Source organism: Anser anser (genome assembly GCF_964211835.1).
Source record: "Anser anser genome assembly, chromosome: 10".
NCBI lineage: Eukaryota > Metazoa > Chordata > Aves > Anseriformes > Anatidae > Anser > Anser anser.
The window spans coordinates 22,798,775-22,822,240 of record NC_139730.1 but is presented as its reverse complement, the minus strand read 5'-3'; the positions used below and the strand labels follow the sequence as shown (position 1 = coordinate 22,822,240).

At 60.2% G+C, this 23,466-nt stretch overlaps 1 long non-coding RNA gene across 1 annotated transcript in view; it reads right to left on the bottom strand.

Moving 5' to 3' along the window:
* Nucleotides 1–23,466, bottom strand: part of LOC310904897 — a 77,062-nt gene that overhangs the window by 26,055 nt on the left and 27,541 nt on the right. The window lies entirely within an intron of this gene.

The following is a 23,466-nucleotide window of genomic DNA, read 5'->3' as shown; positions in this document are numbered from 1 at the left end:
CAGTGCACTCTCTGGACTCACTGCACTGCATCCCCAGTGGAGCGCGTGCACTCTCTGGACTCACTGCAGTGCATCCCCAGTGGTGCCAGTGCACTCTCTGGAGTCACTGCACTGCATCCCCAGTGGCGCTAGTGCACTCTCTGGACTCACTGCAGTGCATCCCCAGTGGTGCCAGTGCACTCTCTGGACTCACTGAAGGGCATTCTCAGTGGTGCCAGTGCACTCTCTGGACTCACTGCAGTGTTTCCCCAGTGGTGCCAGTACACTCACTGGACTGACTGCACAGCATCCCCAGTGGGGCCAGTGCACTCTCTGGACTCACCGCACCGCATCCCCAGTGGTGCCAGTGCACTCTCTGGATTCACTGCACTGCATCCCCAGTGGTGCTAGTGCACTCTCTGGACTCACTGCAGTGCATCCCCAGTGGTACCAGTGCACTCTCTGTACTCACTGCACTGCATCCCCAGTGGTGCCAGTGCACTCTGTGGACTCACTGCAGTGCATCCCCAGTGGTGCCAGTGCGCTCTCTGGACTCACTGCAGTGCATCCCCAGTGGTGCCAGTGCACTCTCTGGACTCACTGCACTGCATCCCCAATGCTGCCAGTGCACTCTCTGGACTCACTGCACTGCATCCCCAGTGGTGCCAGTGCACTCTCTGGACTCACTGCACTGCATCCCCAGTGGTGCCAGTGCACTCTCTGGACTCACTGCAGTGCATCCCCAGTGGTGCCAGTGCACTCTCTGGACTCACTGCACTGCATCCCCAGTGGTACCAGTGCACTCTGTGGACTCACTGCAGTGCATCCCCAGTGGTGCCAGTGCACTCTCTGGACTCACTGCACTGCATCCCCATTGGTGCCAGTGCACTCTCTGGACTCACTGCAGTGCATCCCCAGTGGTGCCAGTGCACTCTCTGGACTCACTGAAGTGCATCACCAGTGGTGCCAGTGCACTCTCTGGAGTCACTGCACTACATCCCCAGTTGTGCTAGTGCACTCTGTGGACTCACTGCAGTGCATCCCCAGTGGTGCCAGTGCACTGTCTGGACTCACTGAAGGGCATTCTCAGTGGTGCCAGTGCACTCTCTGGACTCACTGCAGTGCATCCCCAGTGGTGCCAGTACACTCACTGGACTGACTGCACTGCATCCCCAGTGGTGCCAGTGCACTCTCTGGACTCACCGCACCGCATCCCCAGTGGTGCCAGTGCACTCTCTGGAGTAACTGCAGTGCATCACCAGTGGTGCCAGTGCACTCTCTGGACTCCCGGCACCGCATCCCCAGTGGTGCCAGTGCACTCTCTGGGCTCACTGCAGTGCATCCCCAGTGGTGCCGGTGCACTCTCTTGACTCACTGCACTGCATCCCCAGTGGTGCCAGTGCACTCTCTGGCGTCACTGCACTGCATCCCCCGTGGTGCAAGTGCACTCTCTGGACTCACTGGAGTGCATCACCTGTGGTGCCAGTGCACTCTCTGGACTCACTGCACTGCATCCCCAGTGCTGCCAGTGCACTCTCTGGACTCACTGCACTGCATCACCTGCGGTGCCAGTGCACTCTCTGGACTCACTGCACCGCATCCGCAGTGGTGCCAGTGCACTCTCTAGAGTCACTGCGCTGCATCCCCAGTGGTGCCAGTGTACTCTCAGGACTCACTGCAGTGCATCCCCAGTGGTGCCAGTGCACTCTCTGGACTCACTGGAGTGCATCACCTGTGGTGCCAGTGCACTCTCTGGACTCACTGCACTGCATCCCCAGTGCTGCCAGTGCACTCTCTGGACTCACTGCACTGCATCACCTGTGGTGCCAGTGCACTCTCTGGACTCACTGCAGTGCATCCGCAGTGGTGCCAGTGCCCTCTCTAGAGTCACTGCGCTGCATCCCCAGTTGTGCCAGTGCACTCTCTGGACTCACTGCAGTGCATCCCCAGTGGTGCCAGTGCACTCTCTGGAGTGACTGCAGTGCATCCCCAGTGGTGCCAGTGCACTCTCTGGACTCGCGTCACTGCATCCCCAGTGGTGCCAGTGCACTCTCTGGACTCGCGTCACTGCATCCCCAGTGGTGCCAGTGCACTCTCTGGACTCACTGAAGTGCATCCCCAGTGCACTCTCTGGACTCACTGCAGTGCATTCCCGGTGGTGCCAGTGCACTCTCTGGACTCACTGCAGTGCATCCCCAGTGGTGCTAGTGCACTCTGGACTCACTAGAGTGCATCCCCAGTGGTGCCAGTGCACTCTCTGGACTCACTGCACTGCATTCCCAGTGGTGCCAGTGCACTCTCTGGACTCACTGTACTGCATCCCCAGTGGTGCCAAAGCACTCTCTGGACTCCCGCCACCGCATCCCCAGTGGTTCCAGTGCACTCTCTGGACTCACTGCACTGCATCCCCAGTGGTGCCAGTGCACTCTCTGGACTCACTGCACCGCATCCCCAGTGGTGCCAGTGCACTCTCTGGACTCACTGCAGTGCATTCCCGGTGGTGCCAGTGCACTCTCTGGACTCACTGCAGTGCATCCCCAGTGGTGCTAGTGCACTCTGGACTCACTGCAGTGCATCCCCAGTGGTTCCAGTGCACTCTCTGGACTCACTGCACTGCATCCCCAGTGGTGCCAGTGCACTCTCTGGACTCACTGAACCGCATCCCCAGTGGTGCCAGTGCACTCTCTAGAGTCGCTGCGCTGCATCCCCAGTGGTGCCAGTGCACTCTCTGTACTCACTGTACTGCATCCCCAGTGGTACCAAAGCACTCTCTGGACTCCCGCCACCGCATCCCCAGTGGTTCCAGTGCACTCTCTGGACTCACTGCACTGCATCCCTAGTGGTGCCAGGGCACTCTCTGCAGACACTGCAGTGCATCCACAAAGGTGACAGTGCACTCTCTGGACTCACTGCACTGCATCCCCAGTGGTGCCAGTGCACTCTCTGGACTCACTGCACTACTCCAGCCGCGGCAGTCTCTCACGCCGCGGTAGCCCTCCAGCCTCGGCAGCCGCGGCAGCCGCGGCAGCCGCTCCAGCCGCGGCAGCCGCTCCGTCCGCGGCATACGCGGCAGACTCTCCAACCGCGGCAGCCGCTCCAGCCGCGGAAGCCGCGGCAGCCGCTCCACTTTGTAGCGGCTGGAGCGGCTGCCGCGGCTAGAGCGGCTGGAGCGGCTGCCGCGGCTGGAGCTCCTGCCGCGTTTGGAGCGGTTACCGCGGCTGGAGCGGCTGGAGCGGCTGCCGCGGCTGGAGCGGCTGCCGCGGCTGGAGGGGCTAACGCGGCTGGAGAGGCTGACGCGGTTGGAGCGTCTAGAGCGTCTGCCGCGGCTGGAGGGGCTACCGCGGCTGGAGCGGTTGACGCGGCTGGAGCGGAAACCGAGGCTGGAGCGCCACTCTCTGGACTCACTGCACTGCATCACCAGTGGTGCCAGTGCACTCTCTGGACTCACTGCACTGCATCACCAGTGGCGCTAGTGCACTCTCTGGACTCACTGCAGTGCATCCCCAGTGGTGCCAGTGCACTCTCTGGAGTCACTGCACTGCATCCTCAGTGGTGCCAGTGCACTCTCTGGACTCACTGCACTGCATCCCCAGTGGTGCCAGTGCACTCTCTGGACTCACTGCACTGAAGCCCCAGTGGTGCCAGTGCACTCTCTGGACTCACTGCAGTGCATCCCCAGTGGTGCCAGTGCACTCTCTGGACTCACTGCACTGCATCCCCAGTGGTGCCAGTGCACTCTGTGGACTCAATGCAGTGCATCCCCAGTGGTGCCAGTGCGCTCTCTGGACTCACTGCAGTGCATCCCCCGTGGTGCAAGTGCACTCTCTGGACTCACTGGAGTGCATCACCTGTGGTGCCAGTGCACTCTCTGGACTCACTGCACTGCATCCCCAGTGCTGCCAGTGCACTCTCTGGACTCACTGCACTGCATCCCCAGTGGTGCCAGTGCGCTCTCTGGACTCACTGCAGGGCATCCCCAGTCATGCCAGTGCACTCTCTTGACTCACTGCACTGCATCCCCAGTGGTGCCAGTGCACTCTCTGGACTCACTGCACTGCATACCCAGTCCTGCCAGTGCACTCTCTTGACTCACTGCACTGCATCCCCAGTGGTGCCAGTGCACACTCTGGACTCACTGAAGTGCATTCTCAGTGGAGCCAGTGCACTCTCTGGACTCACTGCACTGCATCCCCAGTGGTGCCAGTGCACTCTCTGGACTCACTGCACTGCATCCCCAGGGGTGCCAGTGCTATCCCTGGACTCACTGTAGTGCATCCCCAGTGGTGCCAGTGCACTCTCTGGACTCACTGCAGTGCATCCCCAGTGGTGCCAGTTCACTCTCTGGACTCACTGAAGTGCATTCTCAGTGGTGCCAGTGCACTCTGTGGACTCACGGCAGTGCATCCCCAGTGGTGCCAGTGCACTCACTGGACTCACTGCACTGCATCCACAGTGGTGCCAGTGCACTCTCTGGGCTCACTGCAGGGCATCCCCAGTGGTGCCAGTGCACTCTCTGGACTCACTGCAGTGCATCCCCAGTGGTGCCAGTGCTATCCCTGGACTCACTGTAGTGCATCCCCAGTGGTGCCAGTGCACTCTCTGGACTCACCGGGGTGCATCCCCAGTGGTGCCAGTGCACTCTCTGGACTCACTGCACTGCATCCCCAGTGGTGCCAGTGCAGTCTCTGGACTTACTGCAGTGCATCCCCAGTAGTGCCATTGCACTCTCTGCACTCACTTCACTGCATCGCCAGTGGTGCCTTTGCACTCCCTGGACTCACTGCACTGCTCCAGCCGCGGCAGCCGCTCCAGCCGCGGTAGCCCTCCAGCCGTGGCAGCCGCTGCACTCGGTAGCGGCTGGAGCGGCTGCTGCGGCTGGAGCGGCTGGAGCGGCTGCCGCGGCTGGAGCGGCTGCCGCGGTTGGAGCGGCTGCCGCGGATGGAGCAGCTGGAGCGGATGCCGCGGTTGGAGCGGCTGGAGCGGCTGCCGCGGCTGGAGCGGCTGGCGCGGCTGGAGGAGCTACCGCGGCTGGAGCTGTTAACGCGGCTGGAGCGGATGCCGAGGCTGGAGCGGATGCCGCGGCTTGTGCGGCTGGAGAGGCTGCTGCGGCTGCAGCAGTGCAGTCAGTCCAGAGAGTGCACTGGCACCTTGGGGATGCAGTGCAGTGAGTAAAGGGAGTGCACTGGCACCATTGGGGATGCAGTGCAGTGAGTCCAGAGAGTGCACTGGCACCACTGGGGATGCAGTGCCGTGAGTCCAGAGAATGCACTGGCACCACTGGGGATACGGTGCCGGGAGTCCAGAGAGTGCACTGACACCACTGGGGATGCGGTGCCTGGAGTCCAGAGAGTGCTTTGGCACCACTGGGGATGCAGTGCAGTGAGTCCACAGACTGCACTGACACCAGTGGGAATGCGGTGCAGTGAGTCCAGAGAGTGCAATGGCACCACTGGGGATGCACTGCAGTGAGTCCAGAGTGCACTAGCACCACTGGGGATGCAGAGCAGTGAGTCCAGAGAGTGCATTGGCACCACTGAGAATGCATTTCAGTGAGTCCAGAGAGTGCCGCTCCAGCCTCGGCATCCGCTCCAGCCGAATCAACCCCGCGGTAGCCCCTCCAGCCGCGGCAGACGCTCCAGCCGCGGCAGCCGCTCCAGCCGCTCCAGCCGCGGCAGCCGCTCCAGCCCCTCCAGCCGCGCCAGCCTCTCCATCCGCGGCAGCCGCTCCAGCCGCGGCAGCCGCTCCAGCCGCTCCATCTGCGGCAGCCGCTCCAGCCGCTACCGAGTGGAGCGGCTGCCACGGCTGGAGGGCTACCGCGGCTGGAGCGGCTGTCGCGGCTGTAGCAGTGCAGTGAGTCCAGGGAGTGCACTGGCACCACTGGGGATGCAGGGCAGTGACTCCAGAGAGTGCACTGACACCACTGGGGATGCACTTCAGTCAGTCCAGTGAGTGTACTGGCACCACTGGGGATGCCCTGCAGTGAGCCCAGAGAGTGCACTGGCACCACTGGGGATGCAGTGCAGTGAGTCCAGAGAGTGCACTGGCGCCACTGGGGATGCAGTGCAGTGAGTCCACAGACTGCACTGACACCAGTGGGAATGCGGTGCAGTGAGTCCAGAGAGTGCAATGGCACCACTGGGGATGCACTGCAGTGAGTCCAGAGTGCACTAGCACCACTGGGGATGCAGAGCAGTGAGTCCAGAGAGTGCACTGGCACCACTGAGAATGCATTTCAGTGAGTCCAGAGAGTGCCGCTCCAGCCTCGGCATCCGCTCCAGCCGAGTCAACCCCGCGGTAGCCCCTCCAGCCGCGGCAGACGCTCCAGCCGCGGCAGCCGCTCCAGCCGCTCCAGCCGCGGCAGCCGCTCCAGCCCCTCCAGCCGCGCCAGCCTCTCCATCCGCGGCAGCCGCTCCAGCCGCCGCAGCCGCTCCAGCCGCTCCAGCCGCGGCAGCCACTCCAGCCGCTACCGAGTGGAGCGGCTGCCACGGCTGGAGGGCTACCGCGGTTGGAGCGGCTGCCGCGGCTGTAGCAGTGCCGTGAGTCCAGGGAGTGCACTGGCACCACTGGGGATGCAGGGCAGTGACTCCAGAGAGTGCACTGACACCACTGGGGATGCACTTCAGTCAGTCCAGTGAGTGTACTGGCACCACTGGGGATGCACTGCAGTGAGGCCAGAGAGTGCACTGGCAGGACTGGGGATGCAGTGCAGTGAGTCCAGAGAGTGCACTGGCACCACTGGGGATGCAGGGCAGTGACTCCAGAGAGTGCACTGACACCACTGGGGATGCACTTCAGTCAGTCCAGTGAGTGTACTGGCACCACTGGGGATGCACTGCAGTGAGTCAAGAGAGTGCACTGGCAGGACTGGGGATGCAGTGCAGTGAGTCCAGAGAGTGCACTGGCACCACTGGGGATGCCCTGCAGTGAGTCCAGAGAGCGCACTGGCACCACTGGGGATGCACTGCAGTGAGTCCAGAGAGCGCACTGGCACCACTGGGGATGCAGTGCAGTGAGTCCAGAGAGTGCACTGGCACCACTGGGGATGCACTGCAGTGAGTCCAGAGAGCGCACTGGCACCACTGGGGATGCAGTGCAATGAGTCCAGAGAGTGCACTGGCACCACTGGGGATGCAGTGCAGTGAGTCCAGAGAGTGCACTGGCACCACTGGGGATGCAGTGCAGTGAGTCCAGAGAGTGCACTGGCACCACTGTGGATGCACTGCAGTGAGTCCAGAGAGTGCACTGGCACCACTGAAAATGCACTTCAGTGTGTCCACAGAGTGCACTGGCACCACTGGGGATGCACTGCAGTGAGTCCAGAGAGTACACTAGCGCCACTGGGGATGCAGTGCAGTGAGTCCAGAGAGTGCACTGGCACCACTGGTGATGCAGTGCAGTGAGTCCAGTGAGTGCACTGGCACTACTGGGGATGCAGTGCAGTGATACCAGAGAGTGGCGCTCCAGCCTCGGTTTCCGCTCCAGCCGCGTCAACCGCTCCAGCCGCGGTAGCCCCTCCAGCCGCGGCAGACGCTCTAGACGCTTCAACCGCGTCAGCCTCTCCAGGCGCGGTAACCGCTCCAAACGCGGCAGGAGCTCCAGCCGCGGCAGCCGCTCCAGCCGCTCTAGCCGCGGCAGCCGCTCCAGCCGCTACCGAGTAGAGCGGCTGTCACGGCTGGAGCGGTTGCCGCGGTTGGAGCGCCTGCCGCGTTTGGAGCGGCTGCCGCGGCTTCCGCGGCTGGTGCGGCTGCCGCGGTTGGAGAGTCTGCCGCGTATGCAGCGGACGGAGCGGCTGCCTCGGCTGGAGCGGCTGCCGCGGCTGGAGTAGCTCAGTGAGTCCAGAGAGTGCACTGGCACCACTGGGGATGCAGTGCAGTGAGTGCAGAGAGTGCACTGTCACCTTTGGGGATGCACTGCAGTGTCTGCAGAGAGTGACCTGGCACCACGAGGGATGCAGTGCAGTGAGTCCAGTGAGTGTACTGGCACCACTGGGGATGCAGTGCAGTGAGTCCAGAGAGTGCACTGGCACCACTGGGGATGCAGCGCAGTGAGTCCAGAGAGTGCACTGGCCCCACTGGGGATGCACTGCAGTGAATCCAGAGAGTGCACTGTCACCACTGGGGAAGCAGTGCAGTGACTCCAGAGAGTGCACTGGCACCACTGGGGATGCACTGCAGTGAGTCCAGAGAGTGCACTGTCACTCTTGGAGATGCAGTGCAGTGAGTCCAGAGAGTGCACTGGCACCACTGAGAATGCACTTCAGTGAGTCCAGAGAGTGCACTGGCACCAGTGGGGATGCACTGCAGTGAGTCCAGAGATTGCACTGGCACCACTGGGGATGCAGTACAGTGAGTCCACACAGTGCACTAGCACCACTGGGGATGCACTGCAGTGAGTCCAGAGAGTGCACTGGCACCACTGGGGATGCACTGCAGTGAGTCCAGAGAGTGCACTGGCACCACTGTTGATGCACTGCTGTGAGTCCAGAGAGTGCTCTTGCACCACAGGGGATGCAGTGCAGTTGACTAAAGAGAGTGCACTGGCAGCACTGGGGATGCAGTGCAGTGAGTCCAGAGAGTGCACTGGCACCACGGGGGATGCAGTGCAGTGAGTCTAGAGAGTGCAATGGCACCACTGCGGATGCACTGCAGTGAGTCCAGAGAGTGCACTGGCTCCACTGGGGATGCACTGCAGTGAGTCCAGAGAGTGCACTGGCACCACTGGGGATGCACTGCAGTGAGTCCAGAGAGTGCACTGGCACCACTGACAATGCAGTGCAGTGAGTCCAGAGAGTGCACTGGCACCACTGGGGATGCACTGCAGTGAGTCCAGAGAGTGCACTGGCTCCACTGGGGATGCACTGCAGTGAGTCCAGAGAGTGTACTGGCACCACTGGGGATGCACTGAAGTGAGTCCAGAGAGTGCACTGGCACCACTGACAATGCAGTGCAGTGAGTCCAGAGAGTGCACTGGCACCACTGGGGATGCACTGCAGTGAGTCCACAGAGTGCACTAGCACTACTGGGGATGCAGTGCAGTGAGTCCAGAGAGTGCGCTGGAACCACTGGGGATGCAGTGCAGTGAGTCCAGAGAGTGCACTGGCACCACTGGGGATGCAGTGCAGTGATCCAGAGAGTGCACTGGCACCACTGGGGATGCAGTGCAGTGATCCAGAGAGTGCACTGGCACCATTGGGGATGCACTGCAGTGAGTCCAGTGAGTGCACTGGCACCACTGGGGATGCAGTGCAGTGAGTCCAGAGAGTGCACTGGCACCACTGGGGAAGCAGTGCAGTGAGTCCACAGAGTGCAGTGGCACCACTGGGGATGCAGTGCAGTGAGTCCAGAGAGTGCACTGGCAGCACTGGGGATGCAGTGCAGTGAGTCCAGAGAGTGCACTGGCACCACTGGGGATGCAGTTCAGTGAGTCCAGAGAGTGCACTGGCACCACAGGGTGTGCAGTGCAGTGAGTCCAGAGAGTGCACTGGCACCACTGAGAATGCAGTGCTGTGACTCCAGAGAGTGCACTGGCTCCACTGGGGATGCAGTGCAGTGAGTCCAGAGAGTGCACTGGCACCACTGGGGATGCACTGCAGTGAGCCCAGAGAGTGCACTGGCACCAGTGGGGATGCACTGCAGTCAGTCCAGTGAGTGCACTGGCACCACTGAGGAAGCAGTGCAGTGAGTCCAGAGAGTGCACTGGCACCACTGGTGATGCAGTTTAGTGAGTCCAGAGAGTGCACTGGCACCACTGGGGATGCAGTGCAGTGAGTCCAGAGAGTGCACTGGCACCACGGGGGATGCAGTGCAGTGAGTCTAGAGAGTGCAATGGCACCACTGCGGATGCACTGCAGTGAGTCCAGAGAGTGCACTGGCTCCACTGGGGATGCACTGCAGTGAGTCCAGAGAGTGCACTGGCACCACTGGGGATGCACTGCAGTGAGTCCAGAGAGTGTACTGGCACCACTGGGGATGCACTGAAGTGAGTCCAGAGAGTGCACTGGCACCACTGACAATGCAGTGCAGTGAGTCCAGAGAGTGCACTGGCACCACTGGGGATGCACTGCAGTGAGTCCACAGAGTGCACTAGCACTACTGGGGATGCAGTGCAGTGAGTCCAGAGAGTGCGCTGGAACCACTGGGGATGCAGTGCAGTGAGTCCAGAGAGTGCACTGGCACCACTGGGGATGCAGTGCAGTGATCCAGAGAGTGCACTGGCACCATTGGGGATGCAGTGCAGTGAGTCCAGTGAGTGCACTGGCACCACTGGGGATGCAGTGCAGTGAGTCCAGAGAGTGCACTGGCACCACTGGGGAAGCAGTGCAGTGAGTCCACAGAGTGCAGTGGCACCACTGGGGATGCAGTGCAGTGAGTCCAGAGAGTGCACTGGCAGCACTGGGGATGCAGTGCAGTGAGTCCAGAGAGTGCACTGGCACCACTGGGGATGCAGTTCAGTGAGTCCAGAGAGTGCACTGGCACCACAGGGTGTGCAGTGCAGTGAGTCCAGAGAGTGCACTGGCACCACTGAGAATGCAGTGCTGTGACTCCAGAGAGTGCACAGGCACCACTGGGGATGCAGTGCAGTGAGTCCAGAGAGTGCACTGGCACCACTGGGGATGCACTGCAGTGAGCCCAGAGAGTGCACTGGCACCAGTGGGGATGCACTGCAGTCAGTCCAGTGAGTGCACTGGCACCACTGAGGAAGCAGTGCAGTGAGTCCAGAGAGTGCACTGGCACCACTGGTGATGCAGTTTAGTGAGTCCAGAGAGTGCACTGGCACCACTGGGGATGCAGTGCAGTGAGTCCAGAGAGTGTACTGGCACCACTGGGGATGCACTGCAGTGAGTCCAAAGAGTGCACTGGCACCACTGAGAATGCACTTCAGTGAGTCCAGAGAGTGCACTGGCACCGCTGGGGATGCACTGCAGTGAGTCCAGAGACTGCAGTGACACCACCGGGGATGCACTGCAGTGAGTCCAGAGAGTGCACTGGCACCACTGGGGATGCAGTGCAGTGAGTCCAGAGAGTGCACTGGCACCACTGGGGATGAGGTGCTGGGAGTCCAGATAGTGCTTTGGCACCAGTGGGGATGCCGTGCAGTTACACCAGAGACTGCACTGGCACCACTGGGGAAGCAGTGCAGTGAGTCCAGAGAGTGCACTGGCACCACTGGGGATGCAGTGCAGTGAGTCCAGAGATTGCACTGGCACCACTGGGGATGCAGTGTTGTGACTCCAGTGAGTGCACTGGCACCACTGGGGATGCAGTGCAGTGAGTCCACAGAGTGCACTGGCACCACTGGGGATGCACTGCAGTGAGTCAAGAGAGTGCATTGGCACCACTGGGGATGCACTGCTGTGAGTCCAGAGAGTGCACTGGCACCACTGGGGATGCACTGCAGTGAGTCCAGAGAGTGCACTGTCACTACTGGGTATGCAGTGCAGTGAGTCCAGAGAGTGCACTGGCACCACTGGGGATGCACTGCAGTGAGTCCTGAGAGTGCAGTGGCACCACTGGGGATGCACTGCAGTGAGTCCAGAGATTGCACTGGCACCACCGGTAATGCAGTACAGTGAGTCCACACAGTGCACTAGCACCACTGTTGATGCAGTGCAGTGAGTCCAGAGAGTGCACTGGCACTACTGGGGATGCAGTGCAGTGAGTCCAGAGAGTGCACTGGCACCACTGGTGATGCACTGCTGTGAGTCCAGAGAGTGCTCTTGCACCACAGGGGAAGCAGTGCAGTGACTCAAGAGAGTCCACTGGCAGCACTGGGGATGCAGTGCAGTGAGTCCAGAGAGTGCACTGGCACCACTGGAGATGCAGTGCAGTGAGTCCAGAGAGTGCAATGGCACCACTGCGGATGCACTACAGTGAGTCCAGAGAGTGCACTGGCTCCACTGGGGATGCACTGCAGTGAGTCCAGAGAGTGCACTGGCCCCACTGGGGATGCAGTGCAGTGAGTCCAGAGCGTGCACTGGCACCACTGAGAATGCACTTCAGTGAGTCCAGAAAGTGCACTGGCACCACTGGGGATGCACTGCAGTGAGTCCACAGAGTGCACTAGCACCACTGGCGATGCAGTGCAATGAGTCCAGAGAGTGCGCTGGAACTACTGGGGATGCAGTGCAGTGAGTCCAGAGAGTGCACTGGCACCAGTGGGGATGCACTGCAGTGAGTCCAGTGAGTGCACTGGCACCACTGGGGATGCAGTGCAGTGTGTCCAGAGAGTGCACTGGCACCACTGCGGAAGCAGTGCAGTGAGTCCAGAGAGTGCACTGGCACCACTGGGGATGCAGTGCAGTGAGTCCAGAGAGTGCACTGGCAGCACTGGGGATGCAGTGCAGTGAGTCCAGAGAGTGCACTGGCACCACTGGGGATGCAGTTCAGTGAGTCCAGAGAGTGCACTGGCACCACTGGGGATGCAGTGCAGTGAGTCCAGAGAGTGCACTGGCACCACTGAGAATGCACTGCAGTGAGTTCAGAGAGTGCACTGGCACCACTGGGGATGCAGTGCAGTGAGTCCAGAGATTGCACTGGCACCACTGGGGATGCAGTGCTGTGACTCCAGAGAGTGCACTGGCACCATTGGGGATGCACTGCAGTGAGTCCAGTGAGTGCACTGGCACCACTGGGGAAGCAGTGCAGTGAGTCCAGAGAGTGCAGAGGCACCACTGGTGATGCAGTTTAGTGAGTCCAGAGAGTGCACTGGCACCACTGGGGATGCAGTGCAGTGAGTCCAGTGAGTGTACTGGCACCACTGGGGATGCACTTCAGTGAGTCCAGAGAGTGCACTGGCACCACTGGGGATGCACTTCAGTGAGTCCAGAGAGTGCACTGGCACCACTGGGGATGCAGTGCAGTGAGTCCAGAGAGTGCTCTGGCACCACTGGGGATGTGGTGCCGGGAGTCCAGAGAGTGCTTTGGCACCACTGGGGATGCACTGCAGTGAGTCCAGAGAGTGCACTGGCACCACTGGGGATGCACTGCAGTTACTCCAGAGACTGCACTGGCACCACTGGGGATGCAGTGCAGTGAGTCCAGAGAGTGCACTGGCACCACTGGGGATGCACTGCAGTGAGTCCAGAGAGTGCACTGTCACCACTGGGGATGCACTGCAGTGAGTCCAGAGAGTGCACTGTCACCACTGGGGATGCAGTGCAGTGAGTCCACAGAGTGCACTGGCACCACTGGGGATGCAGTGCAGTTAGTCCAGAGAGTGCACTGGTACCACTGGGGATGCACTGCAGTGAATCCAGTGAGTGCACTGGCACCACTGGGGATACAGTGCAGTGAGTCCAGAGAGTGCACTGGCACCACTGGGGATGCAGTGCAGTGAGTCCAGAGAGTGCACTGGCACCAGAGGGAATGCACTGCAGTGAGTCCAGAGAGTGCACTGGCACCACAGATGATGCAGTACAGTGAGTCCAGTGAGTGCACTGGCACCACTGGGGATGTAGTGCAGTGACTCGAGAGAGTGCACTTGCACCACTGGGGATGCAGTGCAGTGAGTCCAGAGAGTGCACTGGCACCACTGGGGATGCACTGCAGTGAGTCCAGAGAGTGCACTGGCACCACTGGGGATTCAGTGCAGTGAGTCCAGAGAGTGCACTGGCACCACTGGTAATGCACTGCAGTGAGTCCAGAGATTGTACTGGCACCACTGGGGATGCAGTGCAGTGAGTCCAGAGACTTCACTGGCACCACTGGGAATGCAGTGCATTGAGTCCAGAGAGTGCACTGGCACAACTGGGGATGCACTTCAGTGAGTCCGGAGAGTGCACTGGCACCAGTGGGGATGCAGTGCAGTGAGTCCAGAGAGTGCACTGGCACCACTGGGGATGCAGTGCAGTGAGTCCAGAGTGTACACTGGCACCACTGGGGATGCAGTGCAGTGAGTCCAGAGAGTGCACTGGCACCAGTGGGGATGCGGTGCGGTGAGTCCAGTGAGTGCACTGGCACCACTGGGGATGCAGTGCAGTGAGTGCAGAGAGTACACTGGCACCAGTGGGGATGCAGTGCAGTGAGTCCAGAGAGTGCACTGGCACCACTGGGGATGCAGTGCAGTCAGTCCAGTGAGTGCACTGGCACCACTGGGGGTGCAGTACAGTGAGTCCAGAGAGTGCACTGGCACCACTGGGGATGCACTGCAGTGAGTCCAGACAGTGCACTGGCACCACTGGTGATGCCCTGCAGTGAGTCCAGAGAGTGCACTGGCACCAGTGGGGATGCAGTGCAGTGAGTCCAGAGAGTGCACTGGCAGCACTGGGGATGCAGTGCAGTGAGTCCAGAGAGTGCACTGGCACCACTGGGGATGCAGTTCAGTGAGTCCAGAGAGTGCACTGGCACCACTGGGGATGCAGTGCAGTGAGTCCAGAGAGTGCACTGGCACCACCTGTGATGCAGTGCAGTGAGTCCAGAGAGTGCACTGGCACCAATGGGGCTGCAGTGCAGTGAGTCCAAAGAGTGCACTGGCACCACTGGGAATGCACTGCAGTGAGTCCAGAGAGTGCACTGGCACCACTGGGGATGCAGTACAGTGAGTCCAGAGAGTGCACTGGCACCACTGGGGATGCACTGCAGTGAGTCCAGAGAGTGCACTGGCACCACTGGGGATGCACTACAGTGAGTCCAGAGATTGCACTGGCACCACTGGGGATGCAGTGCAGTGAGTCCAGAGAGTGCACTGGCACCACTGGGGATGCAGTGCATTGAGTCCAGAGAGTGCACTGGCACAACTGGGGATGCAGTGCAGTGAGTCCAGAGAGTGCACTGGCACTAGTGGGGATGCACTGCAGTGAGTCCAGTGAGTGCACTGGCACCACTGGGGATGCAGTGCAGTGAGTCCTGAGAGTGCACTGGCACCACTGGGGAAGCAGTGCAGTGAGTCCAGAGAGTGCAGTGGCACCACTAGGGATGCAGTGCAGTGAGTCCAGAGAGTGCACTGGCACCACTGGGGATGCAGTGCAGTGAGTCCAGAGAGTGCACTGGCACCACTGGGGATGCAGTTCAGTGAGTCCAGAGAGTGCACTGGCACCACTGGGGATGCAGTGCAGTGAGTCCAGAGAGTGCACTGGCACGACCTGTGATGCAGTGCAGTGAGTCCAGAGAGTGCACTGGCACCAATGGGGCTGCAGTGCAGTGAGTCCAGAGAGTGCACTGGCACCACTGGGGATGCAGTGCAGTGAGTCCAGAGAGTGCACTGGCACCACTGGGGATGCACTGCAGTGAGTCCAGAGAGTACACTGGCACCAGTGGGGATGCAGTGCAGTGAGTCCAGAGAGTGCACTGGCACCACTGGGGATGCAATGCAGTGAGTCCAGTGATTGTACTGGCACCACTGGGGATGCACTGCAGGGAGTCCAGTGAGTGCACTGGCACCACTGGGGATGCAGTGCAGTGAGTCCAGAGAGTACACTGGCACCAGTGGGGATGCAGTGCAGTGAGTCCAGAGAGTGCACTGGCACCACTGGGGATGCAGTGCAGTCAGTCCAGTGAGTGCACTGGCACCACTGGGGGTGCAGTACAGTGAGTCCAGAGAGTGCACTGGCACCACTGGGGATGCACTGCAGTGAGTCCAGACAGTGCACTGGCACCACTGGGGATGCCCTGCAGTGAGTCCAGAGAGTGCACTGGCACCACTGGGGATGCAGTGCAGTGAGTCCAGAGAGTGCACTGGCACCACTGGGGATGCAGTGCAGTGAGTCCAGAGAGTGCACTGTCACCACTGGGGCTTCAGTGCAGTGAGTCCAGAGAGTGCACTGGCACCACTGGGGATGCACTGCAGTGAGTCCAGAGAGTGCACTGGCACCACTGGGGATGCACTGCAGTGAGTCCAGAGAGTGCACTGGCACCACTGGGGATGCAGTACAGTGAGTCCACAGAGTGCACTGGCACCAGTGGGGATGCAGTGCAGTGAGTCCTGAGAGTGCACTGGCACCACTGGGCATGCAGTGCAGTGAGTTCAGAGAGTGCAGTGGCAGCACTGGGGATGCGGTGCTGGAAGTCCAGAGAGTGCTTTGGCACCAGTGGGGATGCAGTGCAGTTACTCCAGAGACTGCACTGGCACCACCGGGGATGCAGTGCAGTGAGTCCAGAGAGTGCACTGGCACCACTGGGGATGCAGTGCACTGAGTCCAGAGATTGCACTGGCACCACTGGGGATGCAGTGCTGTGACTCCAGAGAGCGCACTGGCACCACTGGGGATGCACTGCAGTGAGTCCAGAGAGTGCACTGGCACCACTGGTGATGCACTGCAGTGAACCCAGAGAGTGCACTGGCACCAGTGGGGATGCACTGCAGTGAGTCCAGTGAGTGCACTGGCACCACTGGGGAAGCAGTGCAGTGAGTCCAGAGAGTGCAGTGGCACCACTGGGGATGCACTGCAGTGAGTCCAGTGAGTGTACTGGCACCACTGGGGATGCACTGCAGTGAGTCCAGAGAGTGCACTGGCACCACTGAGAATGCACCTCAATGAGTCCAGAGAGTGCACTGGCACCACTGGGGATGCAGTGCAGTGAGTCCAGAGAGTGCACTGGCACCACAGGGGATGCAGTGCAGTGAGTCCTGAGAGTGCACTGGCACCACTGGGGATGCACTGCAGTGAGTCCAGAGATTGCACTGGCACCACTGGGGATGCAGTACAGTGAGTCCACACAGTGCACTAGCACCACTGGGGATGCAGTGCAGTGAGTCCAGAGAGTGCACTGGCACCACTGGGGATGCAGTGCAGTGAGTCCAGAGAGTGCACTGGCACCACTGGTGAGCACTGCTGTGAGTCCAGAGAGTGCTCTTGCACCACAGGGGATGCAGTGCAGTGACTCAAGAGAGTGCACTGGCAGCACTGAGGATGCAGTGCAGTGAGTCCAGAGAGTGCACTGGCACCACTGGAGATGCAGTGCAGTGAGTCCAGAGAGTGCAATGGCACCACTGCGGATGCACTGCAGTGAGTCCAGAGAGTGCACTGGCTCCACTGGGGATGCACTGCAGTGAGTCCAGAGAGTGCACTGGCACCACTGGGGATGCACTGAAGTGAGTCCAGAGAGTGCACTGGCACCACTGAGAATGCACTTCAGTGAGTCCAGAGATTGCACTGGCACCACTGGGGATGCACTGCAGTGAGTCCACAGAGTGCACTAGCACCACTGGGGATGCAGTGCAGTGAGTCCAGAGAGTGCGCTGGAACCACTGGGGATGCAGTGCAGTGAGTCCAGAGAGTGCACTGGCACCACTGGGGATGCAGTGCAGTGAGTCCAGAGAGTGCACTGTCACCAGTGGGGATGCACTGCAGTGAGTCCAGTGAGTGCACTGGCACCACTGGGGATGCAGTGCAGTGAGTCCTGAGAGTGCACTGGCACCACTGGGGAAGCAGTGCAGTGAGTCCAGAGAGTGCAGTGGCACCACTAGGGATGCAGTGCAGTGAGTCCAGAGAGTGCACTGGCAGCACTGGGGATGCAGTGCAGTGAGTCCAGAGAGTGCACTGGCACCACTGGGGATGCAGTGCAGTGAGTCCAGAGAGTGCACTGGCACCACTGGGGATGCACTTCAGTGACTTCAGAGAGTGCACTGGCACCACTGGGGATGCACCTCAGTGAGTCCAGAGAGTGCACTGGCACCACTAGGGATGCACTGCAGTGAGTCCACAGAGTGCACTAGCACCACTGGGGATGCAGTGCAGTGAGTCCAGAGAGTGCGCTGGAACCACTGCGGATGCAGTGCAGTGAGTCCAGAGAGTGCACTGGCACCACTGGGGATGCAGTGCAGTGAGTCCAGAGAGTGCACTGGCACCACTGGGGATGCACTGCAGTGAGTCCAGTGAGTGCACTGGCACCACTGGGGATGCAGTGCAGTGAGTCCTGAGAGTGCACTGGCACCACTGGGGATGCAGTGCAGTGAGTCCAGAGAGTGCACTGGCACCACTGGGGATGCACTGCAGTGAGTCCAGTGAGTGCACTGGCACCACCTGTGATGCAGTGCAGTGAGTCCAGAGAGTGCACTGGCACCAATGGGGCTGCAGTGCAGTGAGTCCAAAGAGTGCACTGGCACCACTGGGAATGCACTGCAGTGAGTCCAGAGAGTGCACTGGCACCACTGGGGATGCAGTGCATTGAGTCCAGAGAGTGCACTGGCACAACTGCGGATGCACTTCAGTGGGTCCAGAGAGTGCACTGGCACCAGTGGGGATGCAGTGCAGTGAGTCCAGAGAGTGCACTGGCACCACTGGGGATGCACTGCAGTGAGTCCAGAGAGTGCACTGGCACCACTGGGGATGTGTCCAGTGAGTCCAGTGAGTGCACTGGCACCACTGGGGATGCAGTGCAGTGAGTCCAGAGAGTACACTGGCACCAGTGGGGATGCAGTGCAGTGAGTCCAGAGAGTGCACTGGCACCACTGGGGATGCAGTGCAGTCAGTCCAGTGAGTGCACTGGCACCACTGGGGGTGCAGTACAGTGAGTCCAGAGAGTGCACTGTCACCAGTGGGGATGCACTGCAGTGAGTCCAGAGAGTGCACTGGCACCACTGGGGATGCAGTGCAGTGAGTCCTGAGAGTGCACTGGCACCACTGGGGAAGCAGTGCAGTGAGTCCAGAGAGTGCAGTGGCACCACTAGGGATGCAGTGCAGTGAGTCCAGAGAGTGCACTGGCAGCACTGGGGATGCAGTGCAGTGAGTCCAGAGAGTGCAATGGCACCACCGATGATGCAGTACAGTGAGTCCAGTGAAGTGCACTGGCACTACTGGGGATGTAGTGCAGTGACTCGAGAGAGTGCACTGGCACCACTGGGGATGCAGTGCAGTGAGTCCAGAGAGTGCACTGGCACCACTGGGGATGCACCTCAGTGAGTCCAGAGAGTGCACTGGCACCACTGGGGATGCACTGCAGTGAGTCCACAGAGTGCACTAGCACCACTGGGGATGCAGTGCAGTGAGTCCAGAGAGTGCGCTGGAACCACTGGGGATGCAGTGCAGTGAGTCGAGAGAGTGCACTGGCACCACTGGGGATGCAGTGCAGTGAGTCCAGAGAGTGCACTGGCACCAGTGGGGATGCACTGCAGTGAGTCCAGTGAGTGCACTGGCACCACTGGGGATGCAGTGCAGTGAGTCCAGAGAGTGCACTGGCACCACTGGGGAAGCAGTGCAGTGAGTCCAGAGAGTGCAGTGGCACCACTAGGGATGCAGTGCAGTGAGTGCAGAGAGTGCACTGGCAGCACTGGGGATGCAGTGCAGTGAGTCCAGAGAGTGCACTGGCACCACTGGGGATGCAGTTCAGTGAGTCCAGAGAGTGCACTGGCACCAATGGGGATGCAGTGCAGTGAGTCCAGAGAGTGCACTGGCACCACCTGTGATGCAGTGCAGTGAGTCCAGAGAGTGCACTGGCACCAATGGGGCTGCAGTGCAGTGAGTCCAAAGAGTGCACTGGCACCACTGGGAATGCACTGCAGTGAGTCCAGAGAGTGCACTGGCACCACTGGGGATGCAGTGCATTGAGTCCAGAGAGTGCACTGGCACAACTGCGGATGCACTTCAGTGAGTCCAGAGAGTGCACTGGCACCAGTGGGGATGCAGTGCAGTGAGTCCAGAGAGTGCACTGGCACCACTGGGGATGCACTGCAGTGAGTCCAGAGAGTGCACTGGCACCACTGGGGATGTGTCCAGTGAGTCGAGTGAGTGCACTGGCACCACTGGGGATGCAGTGCAGTGAGTCCAGAGAGTACACTGGCACCAGTGGGATGCAGTGCAGTGAGTCCAGAGAGTGCACTGGCACCACTGGGGATGCAGTGCAGTCAGTCCAGTGAGTGCACTGGCACCACTGGGGGTGCAGTACAGTGAGTCCAGAGAGTGCACTGGCACCACTGGGGATGCACTGCAGTGAGTCCAGACAGTGCACTGGCACCACTGGGGATGCCCTGCAGTGAGTCCAGAGAGTGCACTGGCACCACTGGGGATGCAGTGCAGTGAGTCCAGAGAGTGCACTGGCACCACTGGGGATGCAGTGCAGTGAGTCCAGAGAGTGCACTGGCACCACTGGGGCTTCAGTGCAGTGAGTCCAGAGAGTGCACTGGCACCACTGGGGATGCACTGCAGTGAGTCCAGAGAGTGCACTGGCACCACTGGGGATGCACTGCAGTGAGTCCAGAGAGTGCACTGGCACCACTGGGGATGCAGTACAGTGAGTCCAGAGAGTGCACTGGCACCACTGGGCATGCAGTGCAGTGAGTCCAGAGAGTGCACTGGCACCACTGGGGATGCGGTGCTGGAAGTCCAGAGAGTGCTTTGGCACCAGTGGGGATGCAGTGCAGTTACTCCAGAGAGTGCACTGGCACCACTGGGGATGCAGTGCACTGAGTCCAGAGATTGCACTGGCACCACTGGGGATGCAGTGCTGTCACTCCAGAGAGCGCACTGGCACCACTGGGGATGCACTGCAGTGAGTCCAGAGAGTGCACTGGCACCACTGGGGATGCACTGCAGTGAGCCCAGAGAGTGCACTGGCACCAGTGGGGATGCACTGCAGTGAGTCCAGTGAGTGCACTGGCACCACTGGGGAAGCAGTGCAGTGAGTCCAGAGAGTGCAGTGGCACCACTGGGGATGCAGTTTAGTGAGTCCAGAGAGTGCACTGGCACCACTGGGGATGCAGTGCAGTGTGTCCAGTGAGTGTACTGGCACCACTGGGGCTGCACTGCAGTGAGTCCAGAGAGTGCACTGGCACCACTGAGAATGCACTTCAATGAGTCCAGAGAGTGCACTGACACCACTGGGGATGCACTACAGTGAGTCCAGAGAGTGCACTGGCACCACTGGGGATGCAGTGCAGTGAGTCCTGAGAGTGCACTGGCACCACTGGGGATGCACTGCAGTGAGTCCAGAGATTGCACTGGCACCACTGGGGATGCAGTACAGTGAGTCCACACAGTGCACTAGCACCACTGGGGATGCAGTGCAGTGAGTCCAGAGAGTGCACTGGCACCACTGGGGATGCAGTGCAGTGAGTCCAGAGAGTGCACTGGCACCACTGGTGAGCACTGCTGTGAGTCCAGAGAGTGCTCTTGCACCACAGGGGATGCAGTGCAGTGACTCAAGAGAGTGCACTGGCAGCACTGGGGATGCAGTGCAGTGAGTCCAGAGAGTGCACTGGCACCACTGGAGATGCAGTGCAGTGAGTACAGAGAGTGCAATGGCACCACTGCGGCTGCACTGCAGTGAGTCCAGAGAGTGCACTGGCTCCACTGGGGATGCACTGCAGTGAGTCCAGAGAGTGCACTGGCACCACTGGGGATGCACTGAAGTGAGTCCAGAGAGTGCACTGGTACCACTGAGAATGCACTTCAGTGAGTCCAGAGAGTGCACTGGCACCACTGGGGATGCACTGCAGTGAGTCCACAGAGTGCACTAGCACCACTGGGGATGCAGTGCAGTGAGTCCAGAGAGTGCGCTGGAACCACTGGACATGCAGTGCAGTGAGTCCAGAGAGTGCACTGGCACCACTGGGGATGCAGTGCAGTGAGTCCAGAGAGTGCACTGGCACCACTGACAATGCACTGCAGTGAGACCAGAGAGTGCACTGGCACCACTGGGGATGCACTGCAGTGAGTCCAGAGAGTGCACTGGCACCACTGGGGATGCACTGCAGTTAGTCCAGAGAGTGCACTGTCACCACTGGGGATGCAGTACAGTGAGTCCACATAGTGCACTGGCACCAGTGGGGATGCAGTACAGTGAGTCCAGAGAGTGCACTGGCACCACTGGACATGCAGTGCAGTGAGTCCAGAGAGTGCACTGGCACCACTGGGGATGCACTTCAGTGACTCCACAGAGTGCACTGGCACCACTGGGGATGCAGTGCAGTGAGTCCAAAGACTTCACTGGCACCACTGGGGATGCAGTGCAGTGAGTCCAGAGAGTGCACTGGCACCACTGGGGATGCACTGCAGTGAGTCCAGAGAGTGCACTGGCACCACTGGGGATGCACTACAGTGAGTCCAGAGAGTGCACTGGCACCACTGGGGATGCAGTGCAGTGAGTCCAGTGAGTGTACTGGCAACACTGGGGGTGCACTTCAGTGAGCCCAGAGAGTGCACTGGCACCACTGAGAATGCACTTCTGTGAGTCCAGAGAGTGCACTGGCACCACTGGGGATGCACTGCAGTGAGTCCAGAGACTGCACTAGCACCACTGGGGATGCAGTGCAGTGAATCCTGTGAGTACACTGGCACCACTGGGGATGCAGTGCAGTGAGTCCAGAGAGCTCACTGGCACCACTGGGGATGCAGTGCAGTGAGTCCAGAGAGTGCACTGGCACCACTGGAGATGCAGTACAGTGAGTCCAGTGAATTCACTGGAACCACTGGGGATGCAGTGCAGTGAGTCCAGAGAGTGCACTGGCACCACTGGTGATGCAGTACAGTGAGTCCAGTGAGTGCACTGGTACCACTGGGCCTGCAGTGCAGTGAGTCCAGAGAGTACACTGGCACCACTGGGGATGCAGTGCAGTGAGTCCAGAGAGTGCACTGGCACCACCGATGATGCAGTACAGTGAGTCCAGTGAAGTGCACTGGCACTACTGGGGATTTAGTGCAGTGACTCGAGAGAGTGCACTGGCACCACTGGGGATGCAGTGCAGTGAGTCCAGAGAGTGCACTGGCACCACTGGGGATGCAGTGCAGTGAGTGCAGAGAGTGCACTGGCACCACTGGGGATGCAGTGCAGTGAGTCCAGAGAGTGCACTGGCGCCACTGGGGATGCACTGCAGTGAGTCCAGAGAGTGCACTGGCACCACTGGGGATGCACTGCAGTGAGTCCAGAGAGTGAACTGGCACCACTGGTGATGCAGTACAGTGAGTCCAGAGAGTGCACTGGCACCACTGGGGATGCACTGCAGTGAGTCCAGAGAGTGCACTGGCACCACTGGGGATGCACTGCAGTGAGTCCAGAGAGTGCACTGTCACCACTGGTGATGCAGTACAGTGAGTCCACATAGTGCACTGGCACCAGTGGGGATGCAGTACAGTGAGTCCAGAGAGTGCACTGGCACCACTGGACATGCAGTGCAGTGAGTCCAGAGAGTGCACTGGCACCACTGGGGATGCACTTCAGTGACTCCACAGAGTGCACTGGCACCACTGGGGATGCACTACAGTGAGTCCAGAGAGTGCTCTGGCACCACTGGGGATGCAGTGCAGTGAGTCCAGAGAGTGCACTGGCACCACTGGGGATGCAGTGCAGTGAGTCCAGTGAGTGTACTGGCACCACTGGGGATGCACTTCAGTGAGCCCAGAGAGTGCACTGGCACCACTGAGAATGCAATTCAGTGAGTCCAGAGAGTGCAATGGCACCACCGATGATGCAGTACAGTGAGTCCAGTGAAGTGCACTGGCACTACTGGGGATGTAGTGCAGTGACTCGAGAGAGTGCACTGGCACCACTGGGGATGCAGTGCAGTGAGTCCAGAGAGTGCACTGGCACCACTGGGGATGCAGTGCAGTGAGTCCAG